At 51.5% G+C, this 24,760-nt stretch overlaps 1 long non-coding RNA gene across 1 annotated transcript in view; it reads left to right on the forward strand.

The window, feature by feature from the left end:
- Positions 1-4,867: 4,867 nt before the first annotated feature.
- The window catches only part of LOC114589276 (uncharacterized), a 37,534-nt gene continuing 17,641 nt past the window's right edge, over positions 4,868-24,760 (forward strand). The window contains exon 1 of the long non-coding RNA XR_013392442.1: positions 4,868-5,597. This is a non-coding gene — a long non-coding RNA (uncharacterized LOC114589276). The remainder of the gene's footprint in view (positions 5,598-24,760) is intronic.

Consider the following 24,760-nt stretch of genomic DNA (forward strand, 5'->3'; position numbering starts at 1 on the left):
AAGTCTCTGGCTACGAGTTCGACAGTCTTTTCTTTGCCAAAGTGCCCTGCGGTGGGAGCGTCGTGTAGCTGCTGCAGGACCCTTGCGCGGAGGTCATCTCCCGGCACGTAGAGTGCTCCCTTGTGGAGGAGCAACCCATCGCGAATCTGGAACTCGTCGGCCCTCGCTGTGCCCCTGTGCACCTCCTCCATCTTGGCCCGTGCGAAGGGGTCTTCCCGCAGCGCGCGACGTACGGCGTCCAGGTCCACGGTTGCCGACGCGCATGCCCACGCTTCCGGTGCGAAAATGTGCTTGGCCGCCGACGGTGCCGCCTCCTCCAGGTATTGCGGCTTTCTGGACAATGCATCCGCCATCACGTTGTTGTCGCCTGGGATGTACTCTATCTTGAAGTCGAAGTCCGCGAAGAACTCTGCCCATCTAATGTGTCTCTGGTTGAGGAACCTAGCCGTGCGCCAGTACTCCAGATTCTTGTGGTCCGTGTGGACCTGCACTGTATGTCTGGCTCCGATGAGGAAGTGCCTCCATGCCTTGAATGCTGCATGTATGGCTAGCAACTCCCTGTCCCAGATAGTGTAATTCTGCTTCGACTTGCTGAGCTTCCTCGAGTAGAAGGCGCACGGCCTCCAGTCCCCCTGCTGGTCTTGTTGCAACAGGACAGCTCCCACGGCTCTGTCTGAGGCGTCCGTCCCCACCCTCATGGGTCTGCTGGGATTCACATGCAGCAGCTGCTCTTCGGACGCGAAGAGACGCTTGAGTTTCTGAAAGGACTGCTCCGCTTGCTCCGTCCAGATGAATTTCTTCTTCTTGGAGCTGAGCGTGTCGGTGATGGCCGCTGTCTGCATGGCAAATCCCTTGATGAACTTGCGGTAAAAGTTGGCAAAGCCGACAAACCGCTGGACTTCCTTCCGATTGCGTGGGCTCTTCCAGTCCAAAACTGCGCGAACCTTGGCGCTGTCCATGGCGAGCCCCTTGTCCGACAACTTGTAGCCCAGGAAATCCACCTCCGTCACGTCGAACTGGCACTTCTCCAGTTTGGCGTACAGCCTGTGCTCCTTCAGTCTCTGCAGAACTTCCCTGACATCCCTCTCGTGCGCCTCTCGCGATTCTGAAAAAATCAGGATGTCGTCCAGGAAGCATACGCACTTCTTGTAAAGGAGCCCCGCCAGCACGTGATGCATAAAGGCTTGGAAAGTGTGAGAGCCATTTTGTAATCCGAAGGGCATAACTCTGTATTCGTAGGTGCCCAGTGGCGTGAACATGGCCGTCTTCCACTCGTCTCCGTCGCGCATGCGAATCAGGTTGTACGCGCCACGTAGATCCAGCTTGGTGAAAACGCGTCCTTTCCGCACCGTCGCGAGCAGGTCGTCTATCTTGGGCATGGGGAAAGCTGAGGGCTTGGTTTTCGAATTCAAGATTCTGAAGTCCACCACCAGTCTTTTTTGGGGCGTATCCCGCTTCTTCACAAAGAATACGGGACTGCCTCCCACCGCTTTCGACTCCCGGATGAACCCACGCTTCAAATTGTGATCTATGAACTCCCTGAGTTCTTGCAGTTCATCCTCAGACATGGAGTACAGTTTCCCAGTTGGCAGCGTCGCCCCCGGCAGGAGGTCAATCTTGCAATCATAGGGTCTGTGAGGGGGTAGCTTGTCCGCCTCCTTCTCGCAGAATACCTCCAAAAACTCCGCATACTTGTGGGGTACTGCTTGCAGCGTGCCCAACTGCAACTGCGGGTCCTCCTCTTCCCCTTCCGGGCTGGGTATAATGCAGTGTTCTGCACAGTAGGAGGAGCCAAAAGTCAGGTGGCGCTGGTACCACGCCAATGCTGGGCTGTGCCTGTGCAGCCAACTCATGCCTAATACTATAGGCGTGTCGGACAGCTGGGTGACATTGAAACTGATGACTTCCCGATGATTCCCAATTTGCATCACCATAGGCGGCGTCTGCTGCACCACCTGCCCCCCTAGCAGTTCCCTGCCATCCACCGTGACAACCTTCAGGGGCAGTGTGGCTGGCAGTAATGCTACGTTGTGTTGTTGAATGAACTCCAATCCTATAAAGTCTGCGTTACTGCCAGAGTCAATTGTAATAGGCACTTCTAAGGTGAGTCCATTGGGCAGCTGAAGCGATGCGGTTAGCTGCACCACTGGCTTGGGCGGGAGGGGGTCTGTGGGCTGCAAAATCTCTGGGGACTTCCTCACTGACTCGTCTGGCTGGGCCCCAGTGCCTCCTCTTCCAGCCAGACCTGGTCGTTTCCCTGCTGTGGTGCTCTCTGCTGAGTTGTTTCCAATACTGTCACTGAAGCTGCAGTGTGCTTGAAACTCCTCTGGGGACACTCTTTCGCCATGTGCTCTGCACTCTCACATATATAACACTTCCTGTTCCTTCTAGGCAGCTTCGATTTTACTGCTCCCGGCGTTAAGGCTCTGGTAGCTGAGTGAGCCCTAGCACCGCCAATCTCCATCTGCTCCTCGCCCCCTCCCTGTGGAGGCGTGGACTGCGCACGCACTGCCTCTCTGGGCAAGAGGGAGGGCACTCTCGCTGGTGAACGTCCCCAACGCCCTTCTTCTTTGCTCCACGGACGTTCTTCCTGCCTCACCCCAATAGACAACGCTCTTTCAACCACTTGCTGAGTGGTGGTGGGTCTCTCTCCCCTTGCCATCTCATCCTTGATCTGTGCATTCAGACCCTCCCAAAAAAGGTCTCTAACCGGCGGAGAATCCTTATCCCAATTCAGCGCGTTGACCAATGCAAAAAACCGGGAATGATACTGCCTTACGCTGGCTTTCCCTTGTCTTAGCCCAAATATGTCCCTCCGGGCAATGTCCAGGTCTATTTTGGATAAGAAACAGGAGTCCATCGCCTTAATGAACGCATCTGCGCTTTGGAGCGCTGGATCCTTATCTCTCCACAGGTTGCGCAGCCATGATTTCGCGTCCCCATGCAAATGAGACAAAATAAACCCCACTTTTTTCCGCTCATCTCTAAAGTCTCTTTCCAGCAGCTGCAGCGCAAACAGCACATCTGCTCGGAAATTGGGGTACTGCTGCAAATTCCCATCAAAATGAGATACAATGCTGCCTCCTCTCTTCCCCAAACCGATCCCCTCGGACCTGGGTGCTGGGATCCCCTGCTTTACAAGCCCTTCCAACCTGGCTTGAAGATCTCTGCATGCAGCTGCCGCTTCTTCCTCTCTCTTCCTGGATGCGATTATTTCAGCGTTGAGTAGCGTCACCGCTTCTTGCAGGGAAGCTATTTTCTGTTCTGTAGTCATCTTGCCTGACTCTTGTGAGCTCGCAAGGCACCAGTCTTCCACCCTCCCTGCCTCGCTTCCTTAGCGATGCTTGAGGCGAAGAAAACCGATGATAACTAGAGACGAGGCTTACTGTCAGAGACTGCCTCCCGGTCTCAGCTCACAGAAGACCAACGCTAGCCATTAGAACTGTACAGAAGTCTTTATTGGCATTTAGTTTCCATTTCCAAACACTAGCGTGCGTCTCTACGTCTAAACCCTAGACCAGCGAAGCCTCGTCTGAGTCTCCGCCCCCTGTACACCAGCTTAAGACTCTAGCCTTACTCCACCTTCTACGTTTCTCCTTCCTCCTCTGGGTCCTACTACCCCCCTGGGTGCCTTCTTTCCGGGATGCCTCGGAAGCGGACCCTTCGGACTCCTCCCCTTCTCTCCGGCGGGCTTTGGGACCCGGCTCTCTCTCCGGACTGCCCATTGCGCCCCCCTCCTGTACATTTGAACTTGGCGCGCGCGCGCTGCCCCTGACCTTCCTTTTGACCGTTACCTCGCTCTCTGATGCAGGCGTGGCTAACCCTGACTCATGTCCTTCCGCTGACGGAAGGCTGCCTGCTGCCGATGTTTGGGACTCCTCCCCCTTACTGCTCTCCGGTGGGAAAGTTGGTCCCGATTTCCAGCTGCTGCTCTCTGAGTCCCCTCTGGCCCCTCCTTCCTGGGGTGTTCCCTCTGGCAACCCCCTGGCTCTGACCACTGGGGCCCCTTTCTGTGAATCCTCTGATTCACTGGAGAGACTTAGAGACCTCGGATGGCTACCCTCGCTGACTTCTCCCTCAGATTCCTCTCCCTCGGTCTCTACTTCCTCCCTCTCCTGTCCCTCTGCTCCTGAACCCCTGACAATATTTATTTTTTTTTAAATCTGCTGATGAATCAGGAGACTAGTCACCTGCAGTTTCTGCTATGGCATTCTGCATGTCTCTGTGGTATGCAACACCTAGAGCCCAGCTCATGTAACATGTGGTAAGATGACATGCAAGAGGATGGGGATGGGGCAATGGACAGGCGAGCCAAAGATGCATAGTGACTGCTAAACACAGAAAAATGTCAATACTTAACTGAAAAGAGTTAGCAGAGCTGCAATTCTGGGCGCTGCATCTCCCATTTGTCCCTGGCCACTGAGCATGCTGGCTGAAGCTGATGGGAGTCCTAGTCCTGCGACTTTTGGAGGACCCCAGGTTCCCCACCCCAGCCAGCCAGAGCGAGGTGGCAGGTGCAGGTAGCTTGATTCTGGACTGTGTCACTTCCATGGGTAGGCATGACATCATATTTTTTGAATGCCTCCCTTCCTGTGTAAGCATATACAGTATGAGATGCGCAGAACTCTATGTGCACGCAGAGTCGCTCTCTCCTGCGAGGGAGAAGGCCGGCCCCCACCTTCGCGCGTGTTGCTGTTGTGGTCGCGCGTGAGGCAGGGGCGGCAAGCTGCAGTTCCTCGCCCACGAGAGGCTCCGTTTGGCTTCCGCAGCCCACCCGCACCATCCCTCCACAAAGGGGCACGAGAGGAAGGCCACTGGGGGAGAAAGGCAGGTGAGGGCGGGGCGGGGGGCAGGGCTGCCCCCTGGGGAGAGCGGGGTCGAGAGAGAGCGGCTGGGAGAAAGAGAGAGGGCCAGCCTGGCTCGGCACGTCTCTGCTGGCCCAACGTCGCAGCGCCTCTCCCCCCCTTTCCCCTCCCCTTCCTTTCCGCTCGTCTCTCCTCTGGTTGGAACCTCCTTCCGGTATCCCTGCCCTCGCCCGTTTCCCTCCCCTTCCTGTCCTCTTGCCTCTCCTCCGCTGGCACCTCCTTCCGGTACTCCTGCCCTCGCCCAACATGGCGGCAGCACAGCCTCTTCCGCCCAGTTCCCTCTTCTTCCTGTCCTCTTGCCTCTCCTGTGGCACCTCCTTCCGGTACCCCTGCCCTCGCCCAACATGGCGGCAGCACAGCCCAAAATGGCGGCACTAGAAGAAAGCCACTGGGGGAGAAAGGCAGGTGAGGGCGGGGCGGGGGGCAGGGCTGCACCCTGGGGAGAGCGGGGTCGAGAGAGAGCGGCTGGGAGAAAGAGAGAGGGCCAGCCTGGCTCGGCACGTCTCTGCTGGCCCAGCGTCGCAGCGCCTCTTCCGCCCTTTCCCCTCCCTTTCCGCTCGTCTCTCCTCCGGTTGGAACCTCCTTCCGGTATCCCTGCCCTCGCCCGTTTCCCTCCCCTTCCTGTCCTCTTGCCTCTCCTCCGGCGGCACTTCCTTCCGATACCCCTGCCCTCGCCCAACATGGTGACAGCGCAGCCTCTTCAGCCCTTCCGAGCTAGGAGTGCAGAAAAAGGTGAAACTGCCATGAAAAGGAGGAGTGAGTGTGTGAGTGAGCGAGAGAGAGAGAGACAGGGAGCATCCTAGAATGGTAGCGATGGAATGGTAGAGATGGAAGGGAACCCAAGGGTCATCTAGTCCAACCCTCTGTAAAGAAGCTCAGAGCTACAATTCCCAGGTCTTCTTTGGGAATTCTATGGGAATTGAGAGTTTCTAAATTCATGAGTGTCAGAGCTGCATCCGCTCATGTTTTTACCTTTTATTGAAAGCGGCCACAAGTGACTTGGGAAACGCAGCCAGATGGGTGGAGTATAAATAATATAATTATATTGCTCCTGCTGCTGTTCTTCTCTTACTCAAACCCAACCCTATCCCAAACCTTAACCTTAATGCTCACCCTAACTCAAACCTAACCCTCACCCTAGCACTCACTAATATTAACTTAAACCCAACCCTATCCCGAACCTTAACCCTAACCCAAACTTAAGCCTAAACCTAAACCTAAGCCAAATTTAACCCTATACCTAACCTTAACCCTAATTCTAATTTAAACCTCTTAACTTAACTCTTTGTCCCTCCTCTTAACTTAACTCTTAACTTAACCCTAACCCTGACCCTGGCCCTAACCCTAACTCAAACCCAACCCTAACCCTAAAGGTGCAAGAAGTATCTGTGGGTTAGGGGGTAAGGGGTGTCCTACGGTTTAGGAGTTAGGGTCAGGTTGTGGGTAGGGTTTAGGGTTACGGTATAAGGTTAGGGTGGACTGGGACATGGATGGTGCTGTGGTCTAAACCACAGGGTCTAGGGCTTGCCAATCAGAAGGTCCGTGGTTCATATCCCCACAACAGGGTGAGCTCCCGTTGCTCGGTCCCTGCTCCTGCCAACCTAGCAGTTTGAAAGCACGTCAAGTGCAAGTAGATAAATAGGTACCACTCCGGCAGGAAGGTAAATGGCGTTTCCATGTGCTGCTCTGGTTCGCCAGAAGCGGCTTTGTCATGCTGTCCACATGACTCGGAAGCTGTCTGCAGACAAACGCTGGCTCCCTCAGCCAGTAAAGCGAGATGAGTGCCGCAACCCCAGAGTCAGGGGCCAGGGCCACAGCAAGGTCCTCCTATATGCTCAATTTGCAAACTAAATCAGGAACTCTGCATCTGCAGTTTGTGAAGGGATGAAGAAAAGAAACCTGCACAGAACTATGCAGTTAAGGTCAACTGTTATCTGGCCCTCAGTTGACTATTGGTATGGGATAGAGCATTCCATTCCGGTCACTGAATGGGCAAAGTGCTTTGATGAGCATATGATGGGCTGCTTTGTGTGGAGGGAATTGGAGCTTAGATTTGTCATGGAACCCTTATCAGGGAAGGTAGATCTGTGCCTTGAACTGGTTTGATTGAGTTTGGGATTTGACCAAATTTGGTATGCAGCTCTACTGCATACTGCTAGCTATATCTATATATTTGCACTTTATTATTATAATAAAGTATTATTATACTTGGAACATTATCCTTTTTTAAATGAAAACATATTTTTATTAAGTTTTACATAACAAATTTAAATCCAGACATTAATCATCATTTAGGATTCCCTGAATCCTTCGACTCCCCTCCACCCTTCCATGGTTCCCATTATCAATCTCCCTCCCCAGCTGCTTCCCTTATTTTATTTCTTTTTTTAATATAAAAATAATCTTTCTACCATTTTTTTTGTACATTACAAGCATTTCTCAAATCCTGCTAAAGTTTTTAGTAGCTTATACAATATAATTTTTTCCTATTCTTTCTTAAATTTATTCTCTTCCTGGTTTCTGATTTTCCCAGTCAATTTCCAATTTCGCCATATCAACCATTCAAAGTCCTCTGCTCAGGACTTTATCTTCTTTGCAATAGTATCCACACTGCTGTCATCGCATACATAAATAGTCATTTCTGCTCCTTTGGAATTTCTGCACCTAAAAAACCTGGTGTTATGTATTGAAGTTCTCACCCTGGCCACCCGGAGTATCGTGTATAGTATATAGTTTTCACACAGGTCCACATCAGTTACTTTAGGCGGGAAACCCTGGGTTGTTGTTGCTACAATGTTGACAGCCGGCTGCCTATAAAAGCAGGCCGGCTGAGCTGTTTGCTATTCTGTTCTGTTCCAGCTTACAAATAAAGAGCTGCTTTGGAGAAATTGCTGTGTTGTCTGCTATGTCTACCCACTATTTAACACCTGTCAGGGTTGCTTCCCGATCCCAGCTCACAGAGGATCACGCTAGCCAACGGTCATTAAGTAAAAGTCTTTATTGAGTTACAGTTTCCATTCTCAAGCTGCTGCGTGCAACTCTACGTCTAGTAGCTAGACCGGCGAAGCTCCGTCTGAATCTCCGCCCCTCGTACACCAACTTAATATCCTAGCCCTGCTCCACCTTTTCCGCCTGACTGTTCTTCTCTGGGTCCCTCTGCCCCCCTGGGTCTCTTCCTTCCGGGATTCTTCTGACGCTGACCCCCCGGACCCTCCTGTCTCCTTGCGCCGGGCTTTAGGACCCGGCTCCCTTTCCGGGCTGCCTACTGTGTCGCCTTCCTGTGCATTTGAACTTGGCGCGCGCGCCCAACCTTCCACCTTCCGTCTAACCGTCTCTTCGCTCCCAGATGGAGGTGTGGCCACTCCTGACTCGTGCCCTCCCTCCTGTTGTGAGCTGCCAGCGCTTGCCCCCTGGCTCCCTTCCTCTTCTCTGTTCTCTGGCGGTGACGCTGGTCCCGATCTCCAACTGCTCTCCTCTGAGTCCCCTCTGGCTCTATCTTCCTGGGGTGCCCCCCTAAACTCCCCCCTTGCCCTGGCCACTGGTGCTCCTTTCTGTGAATCCTCCGATTCACTGGAAAGGCTCGGAGATCTCGGGTCGTCGTCATCGCTCATCTTTTCTTCTGCCTCCTCCCCTTCGCTCTCTGTTTCCTCCCTTGCCCTTGCCTCTGCTCCTGAACCCCTGACAACACCTAATAAAAGACTCTGGATTTTTCGCAAACATTACTTTAAACATTTTTTTCAATTCATTATAAATCATTTCTCAGAATGCTTTTGTCCACCACATTTCTTTCTCTTTGCATTTCCAACAAACATTTGAAGCAGTTCTAACCCTCCATAATTGTTCCCAAGATGAAAATTGGATATTATGCCCAATATCTTGTGCCAAATGTATCATTACTGTCAGAGCTGCCCTAGGTCCCAGCTCACAAAGGACCAACGCCAGTTCGTTGTTATATAAAACAGTCTTTATTGAAGCTCAGTTTCGCTTTCACAGCCGCGGCGCGCAGCTCTACATCTCAAACTCTAGACCGCTGAAGCTCCGTCTGAATCTCGGTTGACCCTCCCGGAAGGTTCCAGAATGCACCCGGTCTTTCATAGGTCGGTGCTCACGCCCTACAAGGCCCCACACAGATTTCAGGAGTCGGGGACGGCACCAGAACCACGCAGAGAGTCACCAAGGGGGGGGGGGAGTCACCGAGGGCCACGCCACTCAACGAGGTCACAGAAATTCTGGACTCGAGATGGGGGGAAGAGGGAGTAGAATATCTTCTCGCCAGAGAAGGTACCCCGGCCAGCGCCAACAGTTGGGTGCCGGACTACGCTCTGGAGGAACCTCTTCTCAAAGACGAGTTCCATGCTGTCAGAGACTGCCTCCAGGTCCCAGCTCACAGAAGACCAACGCTAGCCAGTGGAACTGTACAAAAGTCTTTATTGAAGTTTAGTTTCCATTTTCAAGCCCTAGCGTGCGTCTCTACGTCTAGACCCTAGACCAGCGAAGCCTCGTCTGAGTCTCCGCCCCCTGTACACCAGTTTAAGACTCTAGCCTTACTCCACCTTCTTCGTTTCTCCTTCCGCCTCTGGGTCCTACTACCCCCCGGGGTGCCTTCCTTCCTGGACGCCTCGGAGGCGGACCCCTCGGACTCCTCCCCCTCTCTTCGGCGGGCTTTGGGACCTGGCTCCCTCTCCGGGCTGCTCATTGCGCCACCCTCTTGTACATTTGAACTTGGCGCGCGCGCGCTGCCTCTGACCTTCCTTCTGACCGTTTCCTCGCTCTCTGATGCAGGCGTGGCTAACCCTGACTCCTCTCCTTCCGCTGACGGAAAGCTGCCTGCTGCCGATGCCTGGGACTCCTCCCCCTTACTGCTCTCCGGTGGGGAAGCTGGTCCCGATTTCCAACTGCTGCTTTCTGAGTCCCCTCTGGCCCCTCCTTCCTGGGGTGTTCCCTCTGGCAACCCCCTAGCTCTGACCACGGGAGCCCCTTTCTGTGAATCCTCTGATTCGCTGGAGAGACTTAGAGACCTCGGACGGCTATCATCGCTGACCTCTCCCTCGGATTCCTCTCCCTCGGTCTCTAATTCCTCCCTTTCCTGTCCCTCTGCTCCTGAACCCCTGACACATGCCCTTTTCCCACACAGGCCCATGCCAGCCGAGTATTTCGACGACTGGCTTTTTACGCCCACACTTTCAGCCAGCACTTTCCGGGGGTTCTCCTCCGCAGAGGAGACGACGCCAGAATCGAGCCCTCCAAGGGGATCGTGCTCGGGGGTGGACACGGACCCCTCTTACTGGTGGGACGATCAACCAGAAGAAGACTGGCGCAGGAGGTGGCTGAGGGGGCCTTGGCAAACAGCACCAGGGGGAGAGGAGGACGCGGACAAGTTGGGGGACAAACCCGAGTTCGAGCACACATACACTGAACTGGAAGCAGAGGAGATCGACATCGACGACCAGTGCCCAGCATATACCCCCGCAACGACGGAGCTCCCAGAACCTGCGCCCGAGCGGCGGGAGGGGGGAAGGGGGGGCTTCGAGGGGGGGATGGATGTCAGGGGTTCAGGGACAGAGGCACAGGTGAGGGGGGAGACGGAGAGCGAGGGGGAAGAATCCCAGGACAGCGAGGAAGAGGATGACAATGATTTGAGGGATTCCATGAGTCTTTCAAGTGAATCGGAGGATTCCCAGAAGGGGGCGCCTGTGGTAAGGCCGAGGGGAGTCACAGGGAGGACTCGTCAGGAGCAGGGGACCAGCAGGGGAACCCAAAGTGGGAGCTGGGAGTCGGGACCGGTTTCTCCGCCAGAGCGCAGTGAAGGGGGTGGAGATTCCAGTGTGACAGGAGAAGCAGATCCGAAAGCAGAGAGGGAGGGAAGATCGGAGCAAGACATCCTCCCGGAAAGGGAGGGGAGTAGTGCAGGGAGTAGTGTAACTGTCAAGAGGAAGGTTGGAGGTTGCGAACGCACGCCAAGTTCAAATGTGGAGGCGCGCGGAAGAACAGGGAGCCCGGGGGAGGAGCCAGGTCCCAAAGCACGCAGGAGGGGGGAAGAGCTGTCTGAGGATTCAGCGTCAGGGGAATCCAGGAGGGGCGAAACCCCAGGGGGCAGGAAGACCCTGCGGAAAAGGAAAGAAAGGAAGAGGTGGAGCAGCACAGCCCTCTTAAACTGGTGCAGAGGAGGGACTGACTCAGAGGGGACTTCAGCGGTCTAAGCGTAACAGACGTGGGGCTGCGCGCCTCGGCTATGGAGCGTACAATGGACTTCAATAAACATTTTTGTATATAAACTGGACCTGGCATTGGTCTCTTGTGAGCTGGGACCTGAGGCAGCCCTGACAATAGGTGTTTTGGTTCCATCTCAAAAGAAAGAGGACGAATAAGCTTTGATTGTTCTTTCGGTATTCATTCACCCACATATATAAGCGAAGTGTAATGAACCTAAACACAGCAAAACAGCTTGTTTTGGGTTCCATCTACTTAGAAAGAAGAATCTTGGATTGCGCTTATTTCAATTCGTGTTCTTTGGTGTTAATGCAACATTAACCCAGAAATGGCAAAGTGTATGTAAAGAGACCAAAATAACAAAACACCATTTTTTCGCTTCCATATGTGTAGAAAGAGGACGAATAAGCTTTGATTGCACTTATTTCAATTCGCATGGTGTTTTTTGGATGTGCACCAGAATCACCCCCAACCAAAGCAAAAAGGAGTTTTGGGTTCCATCTTACATAAAAAGATGATGATAAAGCTCTGATTGTGCTTATTTCCAATTGCTGTTTTAGTGGTTAAGAATGCACACTAACCCAAAACTCAAAATGAAATGTATGTTATCAGCCCAAATCAAGCATAGGTGTTTTAGTTCCATCTCAATAGAAAGAGGACGAATAAGCTTTGATACTTCCTTCGTTGTCATTCACTCAACTATAGCAAAGCAAAGTGTAATCAGTCTAAAGAAGGCAAAACAGGTTGTTTTGGCTTCCATCTACATAGAAAGAAGAATCTTGGATTGCGCTTATTTCAATTCGTGTTTTTTGGTGTAAATGCAATTGACACTGAAATCGCAAAGTGTATTTAATGAGACCTAAATAACAAAGCACCGTCTTTTCGCTTCCATATGCTTAGAAAGAAGACGAATAAACTTGGATTGGGCTTAGTTCAATTCCCATGGTGTTTTTTCGGTGTGCACCAGAATCACAAATTAAGCATAGGTGTTTTGGTTCCATCTCAAAAGAAAGAGGACGAATAGATGGAACCCAAAACAACCTGTTTTGCTGTTTTTAGGTTCATTACACATCGCTTTTATATGTGGGTGAATGAATACCGAAAGAACAATCAAAGCTTATTCGTCTTCTTTCTACGCATATGGAAGCGAAAAGACGGTGCTTTCTTATTTAGGTCTCATTAAATACACTTTGCGATTTCAGGGTCAATGTGCATTTACACCAAATAACACGAATTGAAATAAGCGCAATCCAAGATTCTTCTTTCTATGTAGATGGAATGCAAAACAACATTTTTTGCCTTCTTTAGACTGATTACACTACGCTTTGCTATATTTGAGTGAATGAACAACGAAAGAGGTATCAAAGCTTATTCGTCCTCTTTCTATTGAGATGCAACTAAAACACCTATGCTTGATTTGGGCTGATAACATACATTTCATTTTGAGTTTTGGGTTAGTGTGCATTCTAACCCCTAAAACAGCAATTGGAAATAAGCACAATCAGAGCTTTATCATCATCTTTTTATGTAAGATGGAACCCAAAACTCCTTTTTGCTTTGGTTGGGGGTGATTCTGGTGCACATCCAAAAAACACCATGCGAATTGAAATGTGCAATCAAAGCTTATTCGTCCTCTTTCTACACATATGGAAGCGAAAAAATGGTGTTTTGTTATTTTGGTCTCATTACATACACTTTGCCATTTCTGGGTTAATGTTGCATTAACACCAAAGAACACGAATTGAAATAAGCGCAATCCAAGATTCTTCTTTCTAAGTAGATGGAACCCAAAACAACCTGTTTTGCTGTGTTTAGGTTCATTACACATCGCTTTTATATGTGGGTGAATGAATACCGAAAGAACAATCAAAGCTTATTCGTCCTCTTTCTTTTGAGATGGAACCAAAACACCTATGCTTAATTTGGGCTGATAACAAACATTTCACTCTGCGATTTTTGGGTGAATGTGCATTCTAACCCGAAAAACAACAATTGGAAATAAGCCCAGTGAGAGCTTTATCATCTTCTTTTTATGCAGATAGAACGCAAAACGCCAATTTTATTTGGTTAGGGGTGATTCTGGTGCACACCCAAAAAACAACATGGGAATTGAACTAAGCCCAATCCAAGTTTATTCGTCTTCTTTCTAAGCATATGGAAGCGAAAAGACGGTGCTTTGTTATTTAGGTCTCATTAAATACACTTTGCGATTTCAGGGTCAATTGCATTTACACCAAAGAACACGAATTGAAATAAGCGCAATCCAAGATTCTTCTTTCTATGTAGATGGAACGCAAAACAACCTGTTTTGCCTTCTTTAGACTGATTACACTACGCTTTGCTATATTTGAGTGAATGAACAACGAAAGAGGTATCAAAGCTTATTCGTCCTCTTTCTATTGAGATGGAACTAAAACACCTATGCTTGATTTGGGCTGATAACATACATTTCATTTTGAGTTTTGGGTTAGTGTGCATTCTAACCCCTAAAACAGCAATTGGAAATAAGCACAATCAGAGCTTTATCATCATCTTTTTATGTAGATGGAACCCAAAACTCCTTTTTGCTTTGGTTGGGGGTGATTCTGGTGCACATCCAAAAAACACCATGCGAATTGAAATAAGTGCAATCAAAGCTTATTCGTCCTCTTTCTACACATATGGAAGCGAAAAAATGGTGTTTTGTTATTTTGGTCTCATTACATACACTTTGCCATTTCTGGGTTAATGTTGCATTAACACCAAAGAACACGAATTGAAATAAGCGCAATCCAAGTGTCAAAGACTGCATCCCGGTCTCAGCTCACAGAAGACCAACGCTAGCCATTAGAACTGTACAGAAGTCTTTATTGACATTTAGTTTCCATTTTCAAGCACTAGCGTGCGTCTCTACGTCTAGACCCTAGACCAGCGAAGCCTCGTCTGAGTCTCCGCCCCCTGTACACCAGCTTAAGGCTCTAGCCTTACTCCACCTTCTACGTTTCTCCTTCCTCCTCTGGGTCCTACTACCCCCCTGGGTGCCTTCCTTCCTGGATGCCTCGGAAGCGGACCCTTCGGACTCCTCCCCTTCTCTCCGGCGGGCTTTGGGACCCGGCTCTCTCTCCGGACTGCCCATTGCGCCCCCCTCTTGTACATTTGAACTTGGCGCGCGCGCGCTGCCCCTGACCTTCCTTTTGACCGTTACCTCGCTCTCTGATGCAGGCGTGGCTAACCCTGACTCATGTCCTTCCGCTGACGGAAGGCTGCCTGCTGCCGATGTTTGGGACTCCTCCCCCTTACTGCTCTCCGGTGGGGAAGCTGGTCCCGATTTCCAGCTGCTGCTCTCTGAGTCCCCTCTGGCCCCTCCTTCCTGGGGTGTTCCCTCTGGCAACCCCCTGGCTCTGACCACTGGGGCCCCTTTCTGTGAATCCTCTGATTCACTGGAGAGACTTAGAGACCTCGGATGGCTACCCTCGCTGACTTCTCCCTCAGATTCCTCTCCCTCGGTCTCTACTTCCTCCCTTTCCTGTCCCTCTGCTCCTGAACCCCTGACATCCATCCCCCCCTCGAAGCCCCCCCTTCCCCCCTCCCCTCCTTCCGGTGCGGGTACTGGGTGCTCCGTCGTAGCGGGGGTGCTTGCAGGATACAGTTCGTCCCCCATGTACTCGTCAACGTCGCTCTCCTCTGCTTCCATCTCTCTGTCTTCGTGCTCGAACCCCACGTTGTCCCCCAACACGTCCATGTCCCTCTCGCCCCTCTCCCCCTCTTCGGGTGGTCCCATCCAAGGACCCCTCAACCACTTCCTGCGCCACTGCTCCTCTGATTGATCGTCCCACCAATACGAGTGGTCTGAGGCAGACCCCGGCGGCGAACCCACCTGGGGGCTGGGGACTGGTGCCTGATCCTCGTCCGAGTCGAACCCCAGGAATGTGCTGGCTGAAAGAGTGAAAAGCCAGTCGTCGAAATACTCTGCTGGCATGGGCCTGTGCGGGAAGAGGGCATGAAACTCCTCTTTGAGCAGAGGCTCCTCCAAGGCATAGTCCGGTACCCAGCTGTTGGCACTGGCCGGGGTACCCTCTCTGGCTAGGAAATATTCTACTCCCTCTTCCCCCCATCTGGAGTCCAAAATCTCTGTGACCTCATTGATGTGTCCCCTCCTAGGCGACCCCCTCACTCTGGGCCCTTCACTGCTCTGGTCTGGTGCTGTGTCTGGCTCCTGAAACCTATGAGGTGCTTTGTAGGGCGTGAGCACCGATCTATGGAACACCGGATGCATTCTGGAACCCTCCGGAAGAGCCAACCGGAAGGCCACTGGATTGACCTGCGCCTGGACTTGGTAAGGTCCTAGCTGCTTATGTCCTAGCTTCTTCTTAGCTAATGATCTGGTCGGCACTGCTTGCGCTGCTAACCAGACCCAGTCACCCACCTGTATGTCTTCCCCAACTCTTCTGTGTCTGTCGGCCTGCACCTTGTATGCGTGCTTTGCTAGTTCTAACTGCCTCCTGAGCTGTTCGTGGACCTCCTGCAACTCCGACGCTAAGGCTTCTGCTGCCTGTGGCTCCCCCTCCCCCACTCTCTCTAAACCCGGGAAGGTTCTGGGATGCCTCCCGTTGTTGGCGAAGAACGGCGTCACCCCCGTCGACACGTGCTTCGTATTGTTGTAAGCGAACTCGGCGAGCGGCAGGTAGTCCACCCATGTCGTGGGCTGCTGGTTGGCGTAGCATCTTAGGTACTGCTGCATGACGGCGTTGACCCTCTCCGCTTGTCCGTTGGTCTGTGGGTGTCTCGCCGACGCCAAATTGACTTTGACGTTCAGAATGCCCATCAGCTTCTGCCAGAAGTTCGAGATGAACTGTCGCCCCCGGTCGGAGAGAATAGACCGTGGCAGACCGTGGACTTTGAACACGTGGTCTATGAACAGTTTGGCGGTCTGCTCTGCCGTGGCTACCTTCGCACACGGAATGAAGTGTGCCATCTTAGTAAACATGTCCACCACCACTAGCACTGCTGTCTTTCCCCTCGAGCTGGGCAGATCCGTGACGAAGTCCAGGGCCACCCTCTCCCACGGTTCAGACGGTGTCTGCAGCGGTTCCAGCAGTCCCGCCGGCGGTCTGTGAACTGACTTGGCCCTTTGGCAGGTGTCACATCTCGAGACGTAATCCGCTACTTCCCCCCGCATCTTGGGCCACCAAAAGTCTCTGGCTACGAGTTCGACAGTCTTTTCTTTGCCAAAGTGCCCTGCGGTGGGAGCGTCGTGTAGCTGCTGCAGGACCCTTGCGCGGAGGTCGTCTCCCGGCACGTAGAGTGCTCCCTTGTGGAGGAGCAACCCATCGCGAATCTGGAACTCGTCGGCCCTCGCTGTGCCCCTGTGCACCTCCTCCATCTTGGCCCGTGCGAAGGGGTCTTCCCGCAGCGCGCGACGTACGGCGTCCAGGTCCACGGTTGCCGACGCGCATGCCCACGCTTCCGGTGCGAAAATGTGCTTGGCCGCCGACGGTGCCGCCTCCTCCAGGTATTGCGGCTTTCTGGACAATGCATCCGCCATCACGTTGTTGTCGCCTGGGATGTACTCTATCTTGAAGTCGAAGTCCGCGAAGAACTCTGCCCATCTAATGTGTCTCTGGTTGAGGAACCTAGCCGTGCGCCAGTACTCCAGATTCTTGTGGTCCGTGTGGACCTGCACTGTATGTCTGGCTCCGATGAGGAAGTGCCTCCATGCCTTGAATGCTGCATGTATGGCTAGGAACTCCGTCCCAGATAGTGTAATTCTGCTCCGACTTGCTGAGCTTCCTCGAGTAGAAGGCGCACGGCCTCCAGTCCCCCTGCTGGTCTTGTTGCAACAGGACAGCTCCCACGGCTCTGTCTGAGGCGTCTGTCTCCACCCTCATGGGTCTGCTGGGATTCACATGCAGCAGCTGCTCTTCGGACGCGAAGAGACGCTTGAGTTTCTGAAAGGAATGCTCCGCTTGCTCCGTCCAGATGAATTTCTTCTTCTTGGAGCTGAGCGTGTCGGTGATGGCCGCTGTCTGCATGGCAAATCCCTTGATGAACTTGCGGTAAAAGTTGGCAAAGCCGACAAACCGCTGGACTTCCTTCCGATTGCGTGGGCTCTTCCAGTCCAAAACTGCGCGAACCTTGGCGCTGTCCATGGCGAGCCCCTTGTCCGACAACTTGTAGCCCAGGAAATCCACCTCCGTCACGTCGAACTGGCACTTCTCCAGTTTGGCGTACAGCCTGTGCTCCTTCAGTCTCTGCAGAACTTCCCTGACATCCCTCTCGTGCGCCTCTCGCGATTCTGAAAAAATCAGGATGTCGTCCAGGAAGCATACGCACTTCTTGTAAAGGAGCCCCGCCAGCACGTGATGCATAAAGGCTTGGAAAGTGTGAGAGCCATTTTGTAATCCGAAGGGCATAACTCTGTATTCGTAGGTGCCCAGTGGCGTGAACATGGCCGTCTTCCACTCGTCGCCGTCGCGCATGCGAATCAGGTTGTACGCGCCACGTAGATCCAGCTTGGTGAAAACGCGTCCTTTCCGCACCGTCGCGAGCAGGTCGTCTATCTTGGGCATGGGGAAAGCTGAGGGCTTGGTTTTCGAATTTAAGATTCTGAAGTCCACCACCAGCCTCCGTTGGGGCGTGTCCCGCTTCTTCACAAAGAATACGGGACTGCCTCCCACCGCTTTCGACTCCCGGATGAACCCACGCTTCAAATTGTGATCTATGAACTCCCTGAGTTCTTGCAGTTCATCCTCAGACATGGAGTACAGTTTCCCAGTTGGCAGCGTTGCCCCCGGCAGGAGGTCAATCTTGCAATCATAGGGTCTGTGAGGGGGTAGCTTGTCCGCCTCCTTCTCGCAGAATACCTCCAAAAACTCCGCATACTTGTGGGGTACTGCTTGCAGCGTGCCCAACTGTAACTGCGGGTCCTCCTCTTCCCCTTCCGGGCTGGGTATAATGCAGTGTTCTGCACAGTAGGAGGAGCCAAAAGTCAGTTGGCGCTGGTACCACGCCAATGCTGGGCTGTGTCTGTGCAGCCAACTCATGCCTAATACTATAGGCGTGTCGGACAGTTGGGTGACATTGAAACTGATGACTTCCCGGTGATTCCCAATTTGCATCACCATAGGCGGCGTCTGCTGCACCACCTGCCCCCCTAGCAGTTCCCTGCCATCCACCGTGACAACCTTCAGGGGCAGTGTGGCTGGCAGTAATGCTACGTTGTGTTGTTGAATGAACTCCAATCCTATAAAGTCTGCGTTACTGCCAGAGTCAATTGTAATAGGCACTTCTAAGGTGAGTCCATTGGGCAGCTGAAGCGATGCGGTTAGCTGCACCACTGGCTTGGGCGGGAGGGGGTCTGTGGGCTGCAAAATCTCTGGGGACTTCCTCACTGACTCGTCTGGCTGGGCCCCAGTGCCTCCTCTTCCAGCCAGACTTGGTCGTTTCCCTGCTGTGGTGCTCTCTGCTGAGTTGTTTCCAATACTGTCACTGAAGCTGCAGTGTGCTTGAAAATCCTCTGGGGACACTCTTTCGCCATGTGCTCTGCACTCTCACATATATAACACTTCCTGTTCCTTCTAGGCAGCTTCGATTTTACTGCTCCCGGCGTTAAGGCTCTGGTAGCTGAGTGAGCCCTAGCACCGCCAATCTCCATCTGCTCCTCGCCCCCTCCCTGTGGAGGCGTGGACTGCGCACGCGCTGCCTCTCTGGGCAAGAGGGAGGGCACTCTCGCTGGTGAGCGTCCCCAACGCCCTTCTTCTTTGCTCCACGGGCGTTCTTCCTGCGTCACCCCAATAGACAACGCTCTTTCAACCACTTGTTGAGTGGTTGTGGGTCTCTCTCCCCTTGCCATCTCATCCTTGATCTGTGCATTCAGACCCTCCCAAAAAAGGTCTCTAACCGGCGGAGAATCCTTATCCCAATTCAGCGCGTTGACCAATGCAAAAAACCGGGAATGATACTGCCTTACGCTGGCTTTCCCTTGTCTTAGCCCAAATATGTCCCTCCGGGCAATGTCAAGGTCTATTTTGGATAAGAAACAGGAGTCCATCGCCTTAATGAACGCATCTGCGCTTTGGAGCGCTGGATCCTTATCCCTCCACAGGTTGCGCAGCCATGCTTTCGCGTCCCCATGCAAATGAGACAAAATAAACCCCACTTTCTCCCGCTCATCTCTAAAGTCTCTTTCCAGCAGCTGCAGCGCAAACAGCACATCTGCTCGGAAATTGGGGTACTGCTGCAAATTCCCATCAAAATGAGATACAATGCTGCCTCCTCTCTTCCCCAAACCGATCCCCTCGGATCTGGGTACTGGGATCCCCTGCTTTACCAGCCCTTCCAACCTGGCTTGAAGATCTCTGCAGGCAGCTGCCGCTTCTTCCTCTCTCTTCCTGGAAGCGATTATTTCAGCGTTGAGTAGTGTCACCGCTTCTTGCAGGGAAGCTATTTTCTGTTCTGTAGTCATCTTGCCTGACTCTTGTGAGCTCGCAAGGCACCAGTCTTCTACCCTCCCTGCCTCGCTTCCTTAGCGATGCTTGAGGCGAAGAAAACCGATGATACTTGAGACGAGGCTTACTGTCAAAGACTGCCTCCCGGTCTCAGCTCACAGAAGACCAACGCTAGCCATTAGAACTGTACAGAAGTCTTTATTGACATTTAGTTTCCATTTTCAAGCACTAGCGTGCGTCTCTACGTCTAGACCCTAGACCAGCGAAGCCTCGTCTGAGTCTCCGCCCCCTGTACACCAGCTTAAGACTCTAGCCTTACTCCACCTTCTACGTTTCTCCTTCCTCCTCTGGGTCCTACTACCCCCCTGGGTGCCTTCCTTCCTGGATGCCTCGGAAGCGGACCCTTCGGACTCCTCCCCTTCTCTCCGGCGGGCTTTGGGACCCGGCTCTCTCTCCGGACTGCCCATTGCGCCCCCCCTCTTGTACATTTGAACTTGGCGCGCGCGCGCTGCCCCTGACCTTCCTTTTGACCGTTACCTCGCTCTCTGATGCAGGCGTGGCTAACCCTGACTCATGTCCTTCCGCTGACGGAAGGCTGCCTGCTGCCGATGTTTGGGACTCCTCCCCCTTACTGCTCTCCGGTGGGGAAGCTGGTCCCGATTTCCAGCTGCTGCTCTCTGAGTCCCCTCTGGCCCCTCCTTCCTGGGGTGTTCCCTCTGGCAACCCCCTGGCTCTGACCACTGGGGCCCCTTTCTGTGAATCCTCTGATTCACTGGAGAGACTTAGAGACCTCGGATGGCTACCCTCGCTGACTTCTCCCTCAGATTCCTCTCCCTCGGTCTCTACTTCGAGGGGGGGATGGATGTCAGGGGTTCAGGGACAGAGGCACAGGTGAGGGGGGAGACGGAGAGCGAGGGGGAAGAATCCCAGGACAGCGAGGAAGAGGATGACAATGATTTGAGGGATTCCATGAGTCTTTCAAGTGAATCGGAGGATTCCCAGAAGGGGGCGCCTGTGGTAAGGCCGAGGGGAGTCACAGGGAGGACTCGTCAGGAGCAGGGGACCAGCAGGGGAACCCAAAGTGGGAGCTGGGAGTCGGGACCGGTTTCTCCGCCAGAGCGCAGTGAAGGGGGTGGAGATTCCAGTGTGACAGGAGAAGCAGATCCGAAAGCAGAGAGGGAGGGAAGATCGGAGCAAGACATCCTCCCGGAAAGGGAGGGGAGTAGTGCAGGGAGTAGTGTAACTGTCAAGAGGAAGGTTGGAGGTTGCGAACGCACGCCAAGTTCAAATGTGGAGGCGCGCGGAAGAACAGGGAGCCCGGGGGAGGAGCCAGGTCCCAAAGCACGCAGGAGGGGGGAAGAGCTGTCTGAGGATTCAGCGTCAGGGGAATCCAGGAGGGGCGAAACCCCAGGGGGCAGGAAGACCCTGCGGAAAAGGAAAGAAAGGAAGAGGTGGAGCAGCACAGCCCTCTTAAACTGGTGCAGAGGAGGGACTGACTCAGAGGGGACTTCAGCGGTCTAAGCGTAACAGACGTGGGGCTGCGCGCCTCGGCTATGGAGCGTACAATGGACTTCAATAAACATTTTTGTATATAAACTGGACCTGGCATTGGTCTCTTGTGAGCTGGGACCTGAGGCAGCCCTGACAATAGGTGTTTTGGTTCCATCTCAAAAGAAAGAGGACGAATAAGCTTTGATTGTTCTTTCGGTATTCATTCACCCACATATATAAGCGAAGTGTAATGAACCTAAACACAGCAAAACAGCTTGTTTTGGGTTCCATCTACTTAGAAAGAAGAATCTTGGATTGCGCTTATTTCAATTCGTGTTCTTTGGTGTTAATGCAACATTAACCCAGAAATGGCAAAGTGTATGTAAAGAGACCAAAATAACAAAACACCATTTTTTCGCTTCCATATGTGTAGAAAGAGGACGAATAAGCTTTGATTGCACTTATTTCAATTCGCATGGTGTTTTTTGGATGTGCACCAGAATCACCCCCAACCAAAGCAAAAAGGAGTTTTGGGTTCCATCTTACATAAAAAGATGATGATAAAGCTCTGATTGTGCTTATTTCCAATTGCTGTTTTAGTGGTTAAGAATGCACACTAACCCAAAACTCAAAATGAAATGTATGTTATCAGCCCAAATCAAGCATAGGTGTTTTAGTTCCATCTCAATAGAAAGAGGACGAATAAGCTTTGATACTTCCTTCGTTGTCATTCACTCAACTATAGCAAAGCAAAGTGTAATCAGTCTAAAGAAGGCAAAACAGGTTGTTTTGGCTTCCATCTACATAGAAAGAAGAATCTTGGATTGCGCTTATTTCAATTCGTGTTTTTTGGTGTAAATGCAATTGACACTGAAATCGCAAAGTGTATTTAATGAGACCTAAATAACAAAGCACCGTCTTTTCGCTTCCATATGCTTAGAAAGAAGACGAATAAACTTGGATTGGGCTTAGTTCAATTCCCATGGTGTTTTTTCGGTGTGCACCAGAATCACAAATTAAGCATAGGTGTTTTGGTTCCATCTCAAAAGAAAGAGGACGAATAGATGGAACCCAAAACAACCTGTTTTGCTGTTTTTAGGTTCATTACACATCGCTTTTATATGTGGGTGAATGAATACCGAAAGAACAATCAAAGCTTATTCGTCTTCTTTCTACGCATATGGAAGCGAAAAGACGGTGCTTTCTTATTTAGGTCTCATTAAATACACTTTGCGATTTCAGGGTCAATGTGCATTTACACCAAATAACACGAATTGAAATAAGCGCAATCCAAGATTCTTCTTTCTATGTAGATGGAATGCAAAACAACATTTTTTGCCTTCTTTAGACTGATTACACTACGCTTTGCTATATTTGAGTGAATGAACAACGAAAGAGGTATCAAAGCTTATTCGTCCTCTTTCTATTGAGATGCAACTAAAACACCTATGCTTGATTTGGGCTGATAACATACATTTCATTTTGAGTTTTGGGTTAGTGTGCATTCTAACCCCTAAAACAGCAATTGGAAATAAGCACAATCAGAGCTTTATCATCATCTTTTTATGTAAGATGGAACCCAAAACTCCTTTTTGCTTTGGTTGGGGGTGATTCTGGTGCACATCCAAAAAACACCATGCGAATTGAAATGTGCAATCAAAGCTTATTCGTCCTCTTTCTACACATATGGAAGCGAAAAAATGGTGTTTTGTTATTTTGGTCTCATTACATACACTTTGCCATTTCTGGGTTAATGTTGCATTAACACCAAAGAACACGAATTGAAATAAGCGCAATCCAAGATTCTTCTTTCTAAGTAGATGGAACCCAAAACAACCTGTTTTGCTGTGTTTAGGTTCATTACACATCGCTTTTATATGTGGGTGAATGAATACCGAAAGAACAATCAAAGCTTATTCGTCCTCTTTCTTTTGAGATGGAACCAAAACACCTATGCTTAATTTGGGCTGATAACAAACATTTCACTCTGCGATTTTTGGGTGAATGTGCATTCTAACCCGAAAAACAACAATTGGAAATAAGCCCAGTGAGAGCTTTATCATCTTCTTTTTATGCAGATAGAACGCAAAACGCCAATTTTATTTGGTTAGGGGTGATTCTGGTGCACACCCAAAAAACAACATGGGAATTGAACTAAGCCCAATCCAAGTTTATTCGTCTTCTTTCTAAGCATATGGAAGCGAAAAGACGGTGCTTTGTTATTTAGGTCTCATTAAATACACTTTGCGATTTCAGGGTCAATTGCATTTACACCAAAGAACACGAATTGAAATAAGCGCAATCCAAGATTCTTCTTTCTATGTAGATGGAACGCAAAACAACCTGTTTTGCCTTCTTTAGACTGATTACACTACGCTTTGCTATATTTGAGTGAATGAACAACGAAAGAGGTATCAAAGCTTATTCGTCCTCTTTCTATTGAGATGGAACTAAAACACCTATGCTTGATTTGGGCTGATAACATACATTTCATTTTGAGTTTTGGGTTAGTGTGCATTCTAACCCCTAAAACAGCAATTGGAAATAAGCACAATCAGAGCTTTATCATCATCTTTTTATGTAGATGGAACCCAAAACTCCTTTTTGCTTTGGTTGGGGGTGATTCTGGTGCACATCCAAAAAACACCATGCGAATTGAAATAAGTGCAATCAAAGCTTATTCGTCCTCTTTCTACACATATGGAAGCGAAAAAATGGTGTTTTGTTATTTTGGTCTCATTACATACACTTTGCCATTTCTGGGTTAATGTTGCATTAACACCAAAGAACACGAATTGAAATAAGCGCAATCCAAGTGTCAAAGACTGCATCCCGGTCTCAGCTCACAGAAGACCAACGCTAGCCATTAGAACTGTACAGAAGTCTTTATTGACATTTAGTTTCCATTTTCAAGCACTAGCGTGCGTCTCTACGTCTAGACCCTAGACCAGCGAAGCCTCGTCTGAGTCTCCGCCCCCTGTACACCAGCTTAAGGCTCTAGCCTTACTCCACCTTCTACGTTTCTCCTTCCTCCTCTGGGTCCTACTACCCCCCTGGGTGCCTTCCTTCCTGGATGCCTCGGAAGCGGACCCTTCGGACTCCTCCCCTTCTCTCCGGCGGGCTTTGGGACCCGGCTCTCTCTCCGGACTGCCCATTGCGCCCCCCTCTTGTACATTTGAACTTGGCGCGCGCGCGCTGCCCCTGACCTTCCTTTTGACCGTTACCTCGCTCTCTGATGCAGGCGTGGCTAACCCTGACTCATGTCCTTCCGCTGACGGAAGGCTGCCTGCTGCCGATGTTTGGGACTCCTCCCCCTTACTGCTCTCCGGTGGGGAAGCTGGTCCCGATTTCCAGCTGCTGCTCTCTGAGTCCCCTCTGGCCCCTCCTTCCTGGGGTGTTCCCTCTGGCAACCCCCTGGCTCTGACCACTGGGGCCCCTTTCTGTGAATCCTCTGATTCACTGGAGAGACTTAGAGACCTCGGATGGCTACCCTCGCTGACTTCTCCCTCAGATTCCTCTCCCTCGGTCTCTACTTCCTCCCTTTCCTGTCCCTCTGCTCCTGAACCCCTGACATCCATCCCCCCCTCGAAGCCCCCCCTTCCCCCCTCCCCTCCTTCCGGTGCGGGTACTGGGTGCTCCGTCGTAGCGGGGGTGCTTGCAGGATACAGTTCGTCCCCCATGTACTCGTCAACGTCGCTCTCCTCTGCTTCCATCTCTCTGTCTTCGTGCTCGAACCCCACGTTGTCCCCCAACACGTCCATGTCCCTC

This window comes from Podarcis muralis, chromosome 3 (genome assembly GCF_964188315.1).
Source record: "Podarcis muralis chromosome 3, rPodMur119.hap1.1, whole genome shotgun sequence".
NCBI classification, from domain to species: Eukaryota; Metazoa; Chordata; class Lepidosauria; order Squamata; family Lacertidae; genus Podarcis; species Podarcis muralis.